General features: G+C 46.0%; 1 pseudogene; it reads left to right on the top strand.

Annotated features, from left to right (window-relative positions):
• LOC140733788 (uncharacterized) overlaps window positions 1-14,648 on the top strand; it is a 54,418-nt pseudogene extending 39,770 nt beyond the window's left edge.

Below are 14,648 nucleotides of genomic sequence, written 5' to 3'. Positions count from 1 at the left end.
AATAAAGTTCTTCTTCTTCTTCTTCTTCTTCTTCTTCTTATTATTATTATTATTATTATTATTATTATCATCACATCATCATCATCATCATCATCATTGTTATTCTCCAGCCCTTGATCTCTTTCAGCAATCAACCTCCCAACTCTTTACTTCACCCCTGACTTATCTTCCGGTTTAACCTATCAACTCCCCTCCCCCCCCCCACCACCATTCTGACACCCTCCCTTCCTTTCCAATCCTGAAGAAGGATTCGGTCTGAAACGCCGACTGTTCACTCCTCTCCATAGTTGCTACCCGCCCCCCTGAGTTCCTCCAACATTTTGTGGATGTTGCTTTGGATTTCTGCATCTGCAGATTTTTCTCCTCATTAAACTAATGCGCATGCGTGGGGCGTCGCAGCCAATCCCGAATATCATGCATGCGCTCAGTAGACAAGAGGCTCTCGGACAGGATGCAGGTAGGAGTGGGGCCGCGGGCGGGAACTTAATCACAGGCTTCTGAACTGCGATTGAAGGAAAATTACTATGAGCTCCATCCACACTGGTCCTGCACCCCAGGACAGTCCCAGTCCTTTCCTCTCTCTCAGCCCCACGATTTACCCGAGCTATAGGGAGATTCCGGCTGATGTGAGCTGGCGCTCCATCATTTCTGCGGCGCATGCGCACCGCTCGCTCCTTGGATGGTGGATTAATTGGTTTCTTGTTCGTGGGGTACTCTGTGTAAAGAAGCAGCCATGGATGACACTATCAGTGTTGTCCCCGTAGGGTAGTGGTCACCAACCTTTTTAAGCACAAGATCCCCTACCTCAGCCATAGTAAAAGGTGAGATCGACCCCACATCAATTAGTTACTTGCATGCACACCAAGGCAGAAAAGACCGGAAGTAAAACCCCGCAACTCGGAAGTAGAAATAATATATAAACATCGGGTGTACCCACTATTTTTTTGCACCGCAGACTGGTTTTATATTGATAATATTCTTGCAGACCAGCCGACGGCGGCGGGGGTGTGGTGTTAAACACGACCGGAATACAGCGATACTCGAAGCATGTTCCTTATATCCAGTCTGTTCTAGTTTTCGCAGCTCTCGGCTTCTGTCCCGCTTGCTCACGTTTTTTTTCCGCTGAGAAAACTCAGCGGGTTAGTCTTTAAGTGCTGGGAGCTTGGACTCAGGGTACTGAAGCAGTTTTGAGACAATGCCTCATTAGACAGCCTCCGGGCCCGAACTCAGCTTCCCGCCCGCCCGCCACCAGACGCCTTGGCCAGGTGTGGCTGGTCGTGGGTGGGGTGAGAGGACAAGGTCAGGGCTGGAGGACCCCGTACCGGGGCCGCGGCGGTCACAGTCCAGAGAGCGCGGCCGACCGTGCGGGGAGTGCGACAGAGCGCCCGCCCGCCCCACTTGTAGGATCTATCGGCCGACAAATGTTTGTTTCAGTAGATTGCAGCGCGGTAGCTGCTCTGATAACTACGAAACGCTGAGTCCAAATTAGGTCGTCTGTGAATATTTTAGCACCGGGTTCCCTACGAACATTCAGTGTGCTGAACAGGTTCAGAGGCAGCGCTCCAGGCCAGTAGCGACGGCACTCCTCACCGGCTGCCTGAGGCCAACCGGTGATCCCTAGCGCGAGGGTATCACTGCGTTTAATCGCCTGATGACCTCGCGTGGGTTCAAGTTCAACAGTAAACATGACAGGGAATGAGGAAAGGTGCAGCTGACTCAATATGAGTTTCAATATGAGAAACAATATGTTTCCTCGCGACCCAGTGGTTGGGGACCACTGAATTACACTGTGTAGTGCCGGAGAGCTACGCGTATGTGCACTGGACAGAAAGAACGAAACTAAAACCCCGCAATCCGGAAACAATCTCTCAACAGTATTTGTGTATTTCTTTTTCTTTTTTTTTTCAGGATCATCTGGGAAAGTCTCAAAGATCGACTAGTCGATCGCGATCGATGGGTTGGCGACCACTACCGTAGAGTGTGTCCCAAACACTGCCAACCTCCAGCTATGTAAATCCGAGGATGAGTAACTTGGAACAAAAATATAGTGTCCGGTTACTCTCGGATGAAGAATCTACCTTCCAGTCAATGAAAATGTCAAAAAGAAATCCGCCCATCAGCTTTAGTTCTCTCTGGGTAAATAACGATATGAAACACCTTTGTCCTCAATGACAAGTGACTTGTAGCTTTCACATCACAAAAGTGCCACACTCCAATGAGAATAACTACTGCCCACCCCTTCATGGTCATTGGCTTTGCCATCACTGTCAATTAGCTGGGGGTGGGAAGAGATCTCAGTAATTAGAAAATCTCCAGGATTGGACATGTAGTAACAAGTTCTGTTTGTAGTGTTGTGGAACATTACCAGAACTTGAAATAATTCCAAAGGACAGCAACAAATTGAGCCAAATCACAGGTTGATTGAAGGCAGAAATACCCCATTCTTATACAGATGGGAATACAGTCAGAATTTGATGGTCAGTTAGAATGCCTGATCCGTGCATTGTTGGAAGATGAGGAATTCATATATAAACATAGAAACAGAAGTCTGCAATACATTACAGGCCTTTCGGCCCAAAACGTCATGCCAACCATATAACCTACTCTAGAAACTGCCTAGAATCACAGTACCACATAGTACTCTATTTTTCTAAGTTTCACGTACCTACTTAACAGTGTCTGAAAAGACCATTATTGTATCCGCCTCTACCACCGTCACTGACAGTGCATTCCATGCACCTGCCACTCTCTGTATGGAAAAACTTACCTCTGATATCCCCCTTATACCTACGTCCAAGCTCCGTAAAACTATGCCCCCACATGTTAGCCAATTCAGCCCTGGGAAAAAACCTCTGGCTGTCCACATGCTCAATACCTTTCATCATCTCATACAACTCTCTCAGGTCACCACTCCTCTTCCATCACTCCAAAGTTTACTCAATCTATTCTTGTAAGGCATGCTCTCCAATCCAAGCAAAATCCTTGTAAATCTCCTCTGCACCTGTAGTGAGGTGATCAGAATTGAAATCAGTGCTAAAAGTGGGATCTAATGAAGGCCTATATATCTGTAAAAGTACCTCACGGCTTTTGAACACAGTCCCATGGTTGATGAAGGCCTTCTTAACAATATAGTCAACATGCGCTGCAGCTCTGCATGGACTGTTGACACAGACCCCAAGATCTCACTGATCCTCCAAACTGCCAAGAGTCCTATCATTAATATTCTGTCTTCAAATTGGACCTACCGAAATGAACCACCGGGTTGAACTCCACCTTCCACCTCTCAGCCCAGTTCTGCATCCTATTGATGTCACGCTCCATTGTGACAACCATTCAGACTATCGACAACACCCCCTACATTTTTGTCATTGACAAACTTACAACCCCACTTACAAACCTACTTCCTCATCAAGGTCATTATTAAAAATCACAAAGAGGAGGAGTCCCAGAACAAATCACTGCAGAATATCACTGGTCACTATCAATAGACAATAGACAATAGGTGCAGAAGTAGACCATTCGGCCCTTTGAGCCTACACCGCCATTTTGAGATCATGGCTGATCATCTACTATCAATACCCGGTTCCTGCCTAGTCCCCATATCCTTTGATTCCCCTATCCATAAGATACCTATCTAGCACCTTCTTGAAAGCATCCGGAGAATTGGCCTCCACTACCTTCCGAGGCAGTGCATTCCAGACCCCCACAACTCTCTGGGAGAAGAAGATTTCCTTAACTCTGTCCTAAATGACCTACCCCTTATTCTCGAACCATGCCCTCTGGTACTGGACTCTCCCAGCATCTGGAACATATTTCCTGTCTCTATCTTGTCCAATCCATTAATAATCTTATATGTTTCAATCAGATCCCCTCTCAATCTCCTTAATTCCAGCGTGTACAAGCCCAGTCTCTCTAACCTCTCTGCGTAAGACAGTCCAGACATCCCAGGAATTAACCTCGTGAAGCTACGCTGCACTTCCTCTACAGCCAGGATGTCCTTCCTTAACCCTGGAGACCAAAACTGTACACAATACTCCAGGTGTGGTCTCACTGGGGCTCTGTACAAATGCAAGAGGATTTCCTTGTTCTTGTACTCAATTCCCTTTGTAATAAAGGCCAACATTCCATTAGCCTTCTTCACTGCCTGCTGCACTTGCTCATTCACCTTCAGTGACTGATGAAAAAGGACTCCTAGATCTCTTTGTATTTCTCCCTTACCTAACTCAACACCATTCAGATAATAATCTGCCTTCCTGTTCTTACTCCCAAAATGGATAACCTCACACTTATTCACATTAAACGTCATCTGCCAAGTATCTGCCCACTCACCCAGCCTATCCAAGTCACCCTGAATTCTCCTAACATCCTCATCACATGTCACACTGCCACCCAGCTTAGAATCATCAGCAAATTTGCTGATGTTATTCTCAATGCCTTCATCTAAATCGTTGACGTAAATTGTAAACAGCTGTTGTCCCAATACTGAGCCCTGTGGCACCCCACGAGTCACCACCTGCCATTCCGAGAAACAGCCATTCACCGCTACCCTTTGCTTTCTATCTGCCACCAGTTTTCTGTCCATGTCAATGTCTTCCCCCCGATGCCATGAGCTTTGATTTTACCCACCAGTCTTCAATGTGGGACCTTATCAAATGCCTTCTGAAAATCGAGGTACACTACATCCACTGGATCTCCCCCGTCTAACTACCTGGTTACATCCTCGAAAAACTCCAACAGATTAGTCAAGCATGATTTACCCTTGGTAAATCCATGCTGGCTCGGCCCAATCCTATCACTGCTATCTACATATGCCACTATTTCATCTTTATAATGGACTCTAGCATCTTCCCCACCACCGATATCAGGCTGACAGGTCGATGGTTCTCTGGATTCTCCCTCCCTCCTTTCTTAAAAAGTGGGATAACATTAGCCATTCTCCAATCCTCAGGAACTGATCCTGAATCTAAGGAACATTGGAAAATGATTACCAATTTCCAGGGCCACCTCCTTTAGTACCCTAGGATGCAGACCATCTGGACCTGGGGATTTGTCAGCCTTCAGTCCCATCAGTCTACTCATCACCGTTTCCTTCCTAATGTCAATCTGTTTCATTACCTCTGTTACCCTATGTCCTTGGCCCATCCATACATCTGGGAGATTGCTTGTGTCTTCCTTAGTGAAAACAGATCTAAAGTACTTATTAAATTCTTCTGCCATTTCTCTGTTTCCCATAACAATTTCACCCAATTCATTCTTCAAGGGCCCAATATTGTTCTTAACTATCTTCTTTCTCTTCACATACCTAAAAAAGCTTTTGCTATCCTCCTTTATATTCCTGGCTAGCTTGCGTTCGTACCTCATTTTTTCTCCCCTTATTGCCTTTTTAGTTAAGTTCTGTTGTTCCTTAAAAACTTCCCAATCATCTGTCCTTCCACTCACCTTAGCTCTGTCATACTTCCTTTTTTTTTAATGCTATGCAATGTCTGACTTCCTTTGTCAACCACTGTGGCCCCTTTCCCCGCTTTGAATCCTTCCTTCTCCGGTGGATGAACTGATTTTGCACCTTGTGCATTATTCCCAAGAATACCTGCCATTGCTGTTCCACTGTCTTTTCTGCTAGGATATCCGTCCAGTCAACTTTGGCCAGCTCCTCCCTCATTGCTCCATAGTTTCCCCTGTTCAACTGCAACACTGACACCTCCGAGCTGCCCTTATCCTTCTCAAATTGCAGGTAAAAACTTATTATATTATGATCACTACCTCCTAATGGCTCCTTTACTGCAAGAACGCTTATCAAATCCTGTTCATTACATAACACTAAATCCAGAATAGTCTTGTCCCTGGTCGGCTCTCGTACAAGCTGTTCCAAGAATGCATCGCGTAGGCCCTCTACAAACTCCCTATCCTGGGGTCCAGCACCAACCTGATTCTCCCAGTTCACCTGAATGTTGAAATCCCCCATAACTACAGCGACATTACCTTTGCCACATGCCAATGTTAACTCCCTATTCAACTTTCACCCATTATCCATGCTACTGTTTGGTGTCTGTAGACAACACCCATTTGGGTCCTTATGCCCTTACTGTTCCTCAGTTCTATCCACACAGACTCTACTTCTCCTGATCCTATGTGCCCCCTTGCAAAGGACTGAATCTCATTGCTCACCAACATGCATCCTCCATGCAGAATACAAACCATTGACAACCACCCTTTGCTTTCTGTGGGCAAGCCATTTCTGGATCCACAAAGCAAGTCTCCTTGGATCCTTGCCTCATTACTTTCTCAATGAATCTCATCTGGGGAACCTTATCGAAAGTCTTTCTGAAAACCATATACACTACATCCAATGTTCTGCCTTCATCAATGTGTTTTGATACATCCTCAAATAATTCAATCAGGTTTATAAGGCATAAGCTGCCCTTGACAAAGCCATGCTGACTACACCTAATCAGATGTTCATAAGTCCTCCCTCTTAGGGTCTTCTCCAACAAATTGCCCACTACTAATGCAAGACTTATTGGTCTATAATTTCCTGGGTTACCTCCACTCCCTTTCTAGAATAATCCTCAGGTACTTCTCCCATCCCTATTGATGATACAAAGATCATCGCCAGAAGATCTGCAATCTCCTCCCTCGCTTCCCATGGTAGCCTGCGGTATATCTCAACTTGAGTTGAACTGGGTAATATTATTATGCCAAATTGCAAATTGAGAGAAGATGAAACATGAAAAATTATGAAAGGGATAGATAAAATAGAGGCAGGTACGTTGTTTCCACTGGTAGGTGAGACTAGAACTAGAGGACATCAGCTTAAGGTTCAGGGCATTTGGGATGGAGATGAGGAGTAACTGCTTTTCCCTGCGGGTGGTCAATCTATGGATTTCTCTGCTCAATGAAGCAGTGGAAGCTACCTCGGTAAATGTGTTTGAGACAAGGTTGGATAGATTTTTGCATAGTAGGGAAATTAAGGGTTTTGGGGAAAAGGCAGGTTGGTGGAGATGAGCTGACAATGTTCTCGTGTTCCCACCACAGACTAAAATCTCACCTGAAAAATTATCCTTCACCCATGGATATCTTTTCAAATACTTTTACAGGTTTGAAATGGCTGAGCACTTGTGCATGGGGATCTCAACATCTCAGTTTGGCTCTCTCTGTCTGGATATATAAGGAATGACCAGATATTTTCTTTGCAAGACCAACACATGTGTTGTCGATCCATGGAGATGAAGACGTGTCTCATCCCAGCTAGAAATGTATTTTGTCTCTGAAATGAAGTTTTCTGTTGTAACTCAATGTTATCCACAGGAACCAGGGTGCTGGGAACACACCAGCATTTGTTCACTGGAGATCAGTTCTTCAACTGCATTGATTCTACAAGGGATCCAACGTCTGACTTTCTGAATTGCCAGAGAATTGATCGCAGTGAGATATCATTCTCCTTCTCTCAGTGTGGGAAGGGACTCACTCACAGTCTACTCGCAGACACGCCAGTGAGTTCACCCTGGTGAGAGGCCATTCACCTGCTGTATGTGGGAGGGGAACTACTCAGTCATTCAGTCTGAAGACACATCAGCGAGTTCACACCATAGTGAGATGACCTGTTCTGACTGTGCGAAGCAATTCATTGTGCCGTTGATGCTCATGATATATCGGAAAATTCACCAGTGAGAGGACGGTAGCCTGCTTAGATGGTGGGAAGGCATTCACACAATCAACCATGCCACAGTAACACCAACGAGTTCACACCGGGGAGAAGCCACTCACCTGCTCTGGGTGGGAAAGTGTTCACTCAATCATCAACTGAATGGACACCAGCGAGTTCACACTGAAAAGATGTCGTTCACCTGCTCAAACTGTGGAAAGCGATTCATTCGCTGATTCAGACTACAGAGACACCAGCGCGTTCACAGTGGGGGGAAGCCATTCACTTGCTCTGAATGTGGGAAGGCATCCACTGAGTCATCTCATCTGAAGGTTCATCAGCGAATTCACGCTGGGGAGAAACCGTCCAGCTGCTTTGAATGTGGGAAAGGATTCACTGAATCATCTCAATTGAAGGTACGTCAGCGAATTCACACTGGGGAGAGGCCATTCACTTGCTCAGAATGTGGGAAGGGATTTGCTCGGTCATCAGACTTTAAAGTTCATCAACGAATTCACACTGGGGAAAAACCATTCATCTGTTCTGAATGTGAGAAGGGATTCACTGGCTCATCCCAACTTCTGAGGCACTGCCGAATTCACACTGGGGAGAAACCGTTCACTTGCTCAGATTGTGGAAGGGGATTCACTGACTCATCCAAACTTGTGAGACACTACCGAGTTCACACTGGGGAGAAGCCATTCAGATGTTCTGAATGTGGGAAGGGATTCGCGCAGTCATCCAGTCTTGTGAGTCACTGCCGAATTCACACGAGGGAGAAACCGCTGACCTGCTCAGATTGAGGGAAAGAATTCACTCGGTCATCAGTCTTGAAAGTACATCAACGAATTCACACTGTGGAACGCCACTCACCTGTTCTGAATGTGGGAATGGATTCGCTCAGACATCTCAATTGAATGAACATCAGCAAGTTCACACTGTGGAGAAACTGTTCAACTGTGGGAAGGAATTCACTCAGTCACCTCACCTACCGACACACCAGACAGTTTTCAGCAGTGAGAGTACGTTGCGCTATTCAGACTGTGGGAAGGCATTCACACGCTGCAGAGACAGTGGCTGGTTCACACTGTGGGGAGGGTAGTCACCTGCTCAGACTGTGGGAAGGCATTCACACACTTATCCACGCTGCAGAGACAGTGGTGGGTTCACACTGTGGGGAGGGTAGTCACCTGCTCTGAATGTGGGGTGCGTTTCAATCAGTCATTTATCCTTGTGTCGCCCTACTGAGCTTTGACCCATCTCTAATCGGAGAGATCAGAAGCTTGAGAGGACGTGATTCACTCAGGTTCACCATTCGAGTATTAAAGGAAATGGTTCAGGGCAGGTTATTTTTAGCTTTCAGCTGTGGCCAATTAGCATTCAGGATTGATTATCTAGAAGACCCTAATGTCAGGCAGGAGCAAATGGGATGGCCAGTGTTGGAGTGGACAAAGTTGGAACGGAGACTTCGAGGCTTTACATAGAGCATAAAACAGTACAGCACAGTACAGGCCCTTCAGCCCAAATGTCGTGCCGACCCTTAAATCCTGCCTCCCATATAACCCCCCACCTTAAATTCTCCCATATACTTGTCTAGTAGTCTTTAAATTTCACTAGTGTATCTGCCTCCACCACTGACTCAGGCAGTGCATTCCACACACCAACCACTCTCTGGGTAGAAAACCTTCCTCTAATATTCCTCTTGAACTTCCCTCCGCTTACCTTAAAGCCATGTACTGAGCAGTGGTGCCCTGGAGAAGAGGCGCTGGCTGTCCACTCTGTCTATTCCTCTTAATATCTTGTATACCTCTATCAAGTCTCCTCTCATTCACCTTCTCTCCAGAGAGTAAAGCCCTAGCTCCCTTAATCTCTGATCATAATCCATACTCTCTAAACCAGGCAGCATCCTGGTTAATCTCCTCTGTACCTTTTCCAATGATTCCACATCCTTCCTATAGTGAGGCGACCAGAACTGGACACAGTATGGCCTAACCAGAGTTTTATAGAGCTGCATCATTACTCCACGACTCTTAAATTCTATCCCTCGACTTATGAAAGCTAACACTTCATAAGCTTTCTTAACTATCCTATCTACCTGTGAGGCAACTTTCAGGGATCTGTGGACATGTACCCCCCAGATCCCTCTGCTGATCACGCTTCCAAGTATTCTGCCATTTACTTTATACTCTGCCTTGGAGTTTGTCCTTCCAAAGTGTACCACCTCACACTTCTCCAGGTTGAACTCCATCTGCCACTTCTCAGCCCACTTCTGCATCCTATCAATGTCTCTCTGCAATCTTCGACAATCCTCTACACTATCTACAACACCACCAATCGTTGTGTCATCTGCAAACTTGCTAACCCACCCTTATACCCCCACATTCAGGTTGTTAATAAAAATCACGAAAATAGAGGTCCCAGAACAGATCCTTGTGGGACACCACTAGCCACAACCATCCAATTCAAATGTACTCCCTCCACCACAACCCTCTGCCTTCTGCTGGCAAGCCAATTCTGAATCCACCTGGCCAAACCTCCCTGGATCCCATGCCTTTTCACTTCCTGAATAAGCCTACCGTGTAGAACATTGTCAAATAGCTTACTAAAATCCATGTAGTTATCCTCATCTATACGTCTGGTCACCTCCTCAAAGAACTCTATCAGGCTTGTTAGACACGATCTGCCCTTCATAAAGCCATGCTGACTGTCCCTGATCAGACCATGATTCTCTAAATGCCCATCGATTCTATCTCTAAGAATCTTTTCCAACAGCTTTCCCACCACAGACGTAAGGCTCACTGGTCTATAATTACCTGGATTATCCCTACTACCTTTTTTGGAAAAAGGGAACAATATTCGCCTCCCTCCAATCCTCCGGTACCATTCCCATGGACAATGAGGACAGAAAGATCCTAACCAGAGGCTCAGCAATCTCTTCCCTCGCCTCGTGGAGCAGCCTGGGTAGTATTCCGTCCGGCCTTGGGGACTTATCCGTTCTAATGTATTTTAACAACTCCAGCACCACTTTTCCCTTAATATCAACATGCTCCGAAAAATCAACCTCACTCATATTGTCCTCACCGTTGTCAAGTTCTCTCTCATTGGTGAATACCGAAGAGAAGTATTCATTGAGGACCTCGCTCACTTCCAGAGCCTCCAAGGACATCTTCCCTCCTTTATCTCTAATCGGTCCTATCTTCACTCCTGTCAACCTTTTGTTCTTCACATAATTGAAGAATGCCTTGGGGTTTTCCTTTACCCTATTCGCCAAGGGCTTCTCGTGCCCCCTTCTGGCTCACCTCAGCCCCTTCTTAAGCTCCTTTCTTGCTACACTACAGTCCTCAATAGACTCATCTGATCCTTGCTTCCTAAACCTTACGTAAGCTGCCTTCTTTCATCTGACCAGAGTCTCCACCTCACTTGTCACCCATGGTTCCTTCACCCTACCATTCTATATCTTTCTTGCTGGGAGATACTTATCCCTAACATCCTGCAAGAGATCCCTAAAGATCGACCAAATGTCCATAGTACATTTCCCTGCAAAAGCATCATCCCAATTCACACCCGCAAGTTCTAGCCTTATAGCCTCATAATTTGCCCTTCCCCAATTAAAAAAATTCCATCCTCTCTGATTCCATGCTTTTCCATGAGAATGATAAAGGTCAAGGAGCGGTAGTCACTGCCCCGCAGATGCTCACCCACTGAGAGATCTGTGACCTGACCATGTTCGTTACCTAATACTAGAACCAGTATCGCATTCCCCCGGTTGGCCTGTCAACATACTGTGACAGAAATCCGTTCTGGACACACTTAACAAACTCTGCCCCATCTAAACCCTTGGAACTAAATAGGTGCCAATAAATATTAGGGAAGTTAAAGTCACCCATGATAACAACCCTGTTATTTTTGCACCTTTCCAAAATCTGCCTCCCAATCTGCTCTTCGGTATCTCTGCTGCTACCAGGGGACCTATAGAATACTCCCAGTAGAGTAACTGCTCCCTTCCTGTTCCTGACTTCCACCCACACTGACTCAAAAGAGGATCTTGCTACATTACCCACCCATTCTGTAGCTGTAATAGTATCCCTGACCAGTAATGCCACCCCTCATCCCCCCCCCCCCCACCATCCCTTTTAAAGCACTGAAATCCAGGAATATTGAGAATCCATTCCTTCCCTTGTGCCAGCCAAGTCTCTTTAATGGCCACTGCATCATAATTCCATGTATGTATCCAAGCTCTCAGCTCATCACCTTTGTTCCTGATGCTTCTTGCTTTGAAGTACACACACATTAGCCCTTCTACCTTACTACCTTTACACCCTTTATTCTGTTTCTCTTTCCGCAAAGCCTCTTTATATGTTAGATCTGGCTTTACTCCATGCACTATACTTGCAATCTTGCATGACCTTTATCCTCCTCCACCTCACTATCTGCTCTAAAACTCTGGTTCCCTTGATAGAGCAGATAGTGAGCTCTTTGAAGTTTCAGTGAGGAGAGCCTTCAATCAAAGAAGGCAGAATCATGACGGAACTAGAATTTTTGTCTTCACATTTGCTCAGTTGGAACTGTCAAGATGCCAGGCAGGGTAGTGGAAAGCTCCTCTTGCAGGATGTGGGAAGGCAGGGGACCCTTCTGTGTCCTTGATAACTGCACCTGTGGGAAGTGTATCCAGGTTCAGCTCCAAACAATCCACATTAAGGAGTTGCAGTTGGAACTGTATGAACTGCAGCTCATTCGGGAACCTGAAGGAGTGATAGGTAGGACATGCAGAGAGGTCGTTGCACGCAAGGTGCACGGCACAGGAAACTGAGTGGTAGTCAGGAAAGGGAAAGGGTAAAACAGCGAGTGCCATGTGGCCCTGTGTCCATCCCCCTGAACAACAAATATATCACTTTAGATGCTGTTGGGGACGGTGTGATGATCTAGGAAAGGAAGATCACAGCAAGAGTGTCTCTGGCGCTTAGTCTGGCTCTGGGATTGACAAGGGAAGGGTGGAGAAGGGGTGAGTTGTGGTCCGAGGTGATTCATTAGCAAAGGGAACTGACTGGATATTTTGTGGGTGAGAATGTGATTCCTGAATGGTATGTTGCCTCCTGTGTGCTAGGCTCTACTATGATATAGGCTGGCAGAGTAACGAGTTTCTGCAAAGGGAGTTCAGGAGTGAGGTGCTAAGTTAAAAGGCAGCTCGTCCAGGGCTGTGATCTCAGCACTACATCTATGCCAATTGCCAAGAATTAGAAGTTACCCTTGCCTGGGAGTGGTATTTCACTGAAGAAGGTACCCTTGTGACAAATCTCTGTTGGAGTTACTTTGTATGTCGTAGAACTGGATAAGTGGCTATCACGTTATGTGATTTGGGTAACCCTGTGGAATTTATGTGTGTGTGATAGCCCTTGCCTGGGTGGTAGTTCCCTTGAAAACGGTACCTCAGTGATGAGCTACTGCTGGTGATAATCCATACGTGGATTCTGTTTGAGTATCCTGTGGCCACCACTTTGGGATGACCCGTAGCTGAATTCGGGTGTGGTACCATGGTAACCACTTGTGTCGAAAGGATATTCAGTGAAGATCACTGTTGGTGATGCTTCGTGTGTGGATCTGGGAACTTCAGAGATAAAATTTATGGCTATTGTTATCCTGTATTGCAATTGTGGACTCTGTGGAATATCGACGTAATTGCCTTCGGTCGACATTCATCTTTGGAGTACAAATACCTCTCATCAATTAACCTGAAGATTGAACAGAACTTGCTTACATTACCATCGTAAGACTTAACTCTTGCCGCCCGAGCTTGAACGAGTTTGGGAAATATATTTACACACATACATACATACATACATACATACATACATACATAAATAAATAAATAAATAAATAAATAAATAAATGGATTCAAAACACTGCTAACTTTTGATTTACCTGGTTTAAATTACTTTATTAAGTAGTTACTAATAAATAGTGGCTTTAACATCAAAACCAGACTCCAGGTGTATTCTTTTAAACCATTGCGTGTACGTAACATCAGCGTCCTCCCTCCCTCCACCGCCCATTTCTGCATGAAGCGTCAGGGCCCACCACCTAACAACAGGGAAGCACCCAAAGAGAGACCACAGCACCACACACATGTTGGAGGAACTGAGCTGGTCAGGCAGCATCTATGGAAAAGAGTACATCTGCAGTCAACAAAGACTATTGTCTACCCGACAGCTCAACATGTAAAAGTCTCCCGCTCTCACGAGCAAGGCACAGACAGATATCACTCATTTTCACAGCGAAAGGGGAGGTTGACAATCGCTGTTATTATAGTCTGCCGAGTCAATTTCCAATACATCTGCAAAGTCCTGATATTCCATATCCAGCGATGGTTCTGTCGGCAATGCCAGCCTGAAAATGGTCATCCACAGGGCCGCGCAGGTTTGCACCCTGGAGGCGCCATCTTCCGAGCAGGCCTGGAGAATGTCAGAAACCAAAGATCTCCAGGAACCGGAACTCATCCACAATAAAGGAAAATAAGTTGCGAGTGCCACTGGCGGATTGGGACCTCGATAGAACCCAAACAATCCTGAAAAGGGGAAAATGAGGTATTAAAGAATGGAATTAAGCTGTTTTTGCAGATGATCTCCAAGAGGCAGCCACTTGACTCCATCTTAATACTGCCCCTATTTTTTTGCTTCCTGTTGCTTTGGGTAACATATGAGTTCTGCCCCTCCCCCCAGTTTTCAAAGTATGCATACTATTATGTCGGGCTGTGCAGTTCCCCAGCTTGTGCTCGTGTGGTCTCTGCTGTCTCAACCGCTCAGTCGTCAAACTCAAACTACCCAGATCCATGCGCATTCATCCCATGTTCCACGTCTTCCAACTGAAACCTGTGTCTGTTAGCCCCTTGTGCCCTCCTGCTGAACTTCCTCCACCCGCCCGGGTCATCAACGACTACCCAGCTTACACCGTCCGCCGAATACTGGATGTGCGCCACCGAGGCAGGGGTTTCCAGAACCTCATCAATTGA

Source organism: Hemitrygon akajei, chromosome 9 (genome assembly GCF_048418815.1).
Source record: "Hemitrygon akajei chromosome 9, sHemAka1.3, whole genome shotgun sequence".
Taxonomy (NCBI): Eukaryota; Metazoa; Chordata; class Chondrichthyes; order Myliobatiformes; family Dasyatidae; genus Hemitrygon; species Hemitrygon akajei.
The sequence above is the reverse complement of the archived record's forward strand: the minus strand, read 5'-3'. Positions and strand labels throughout refer to the sequence as shown.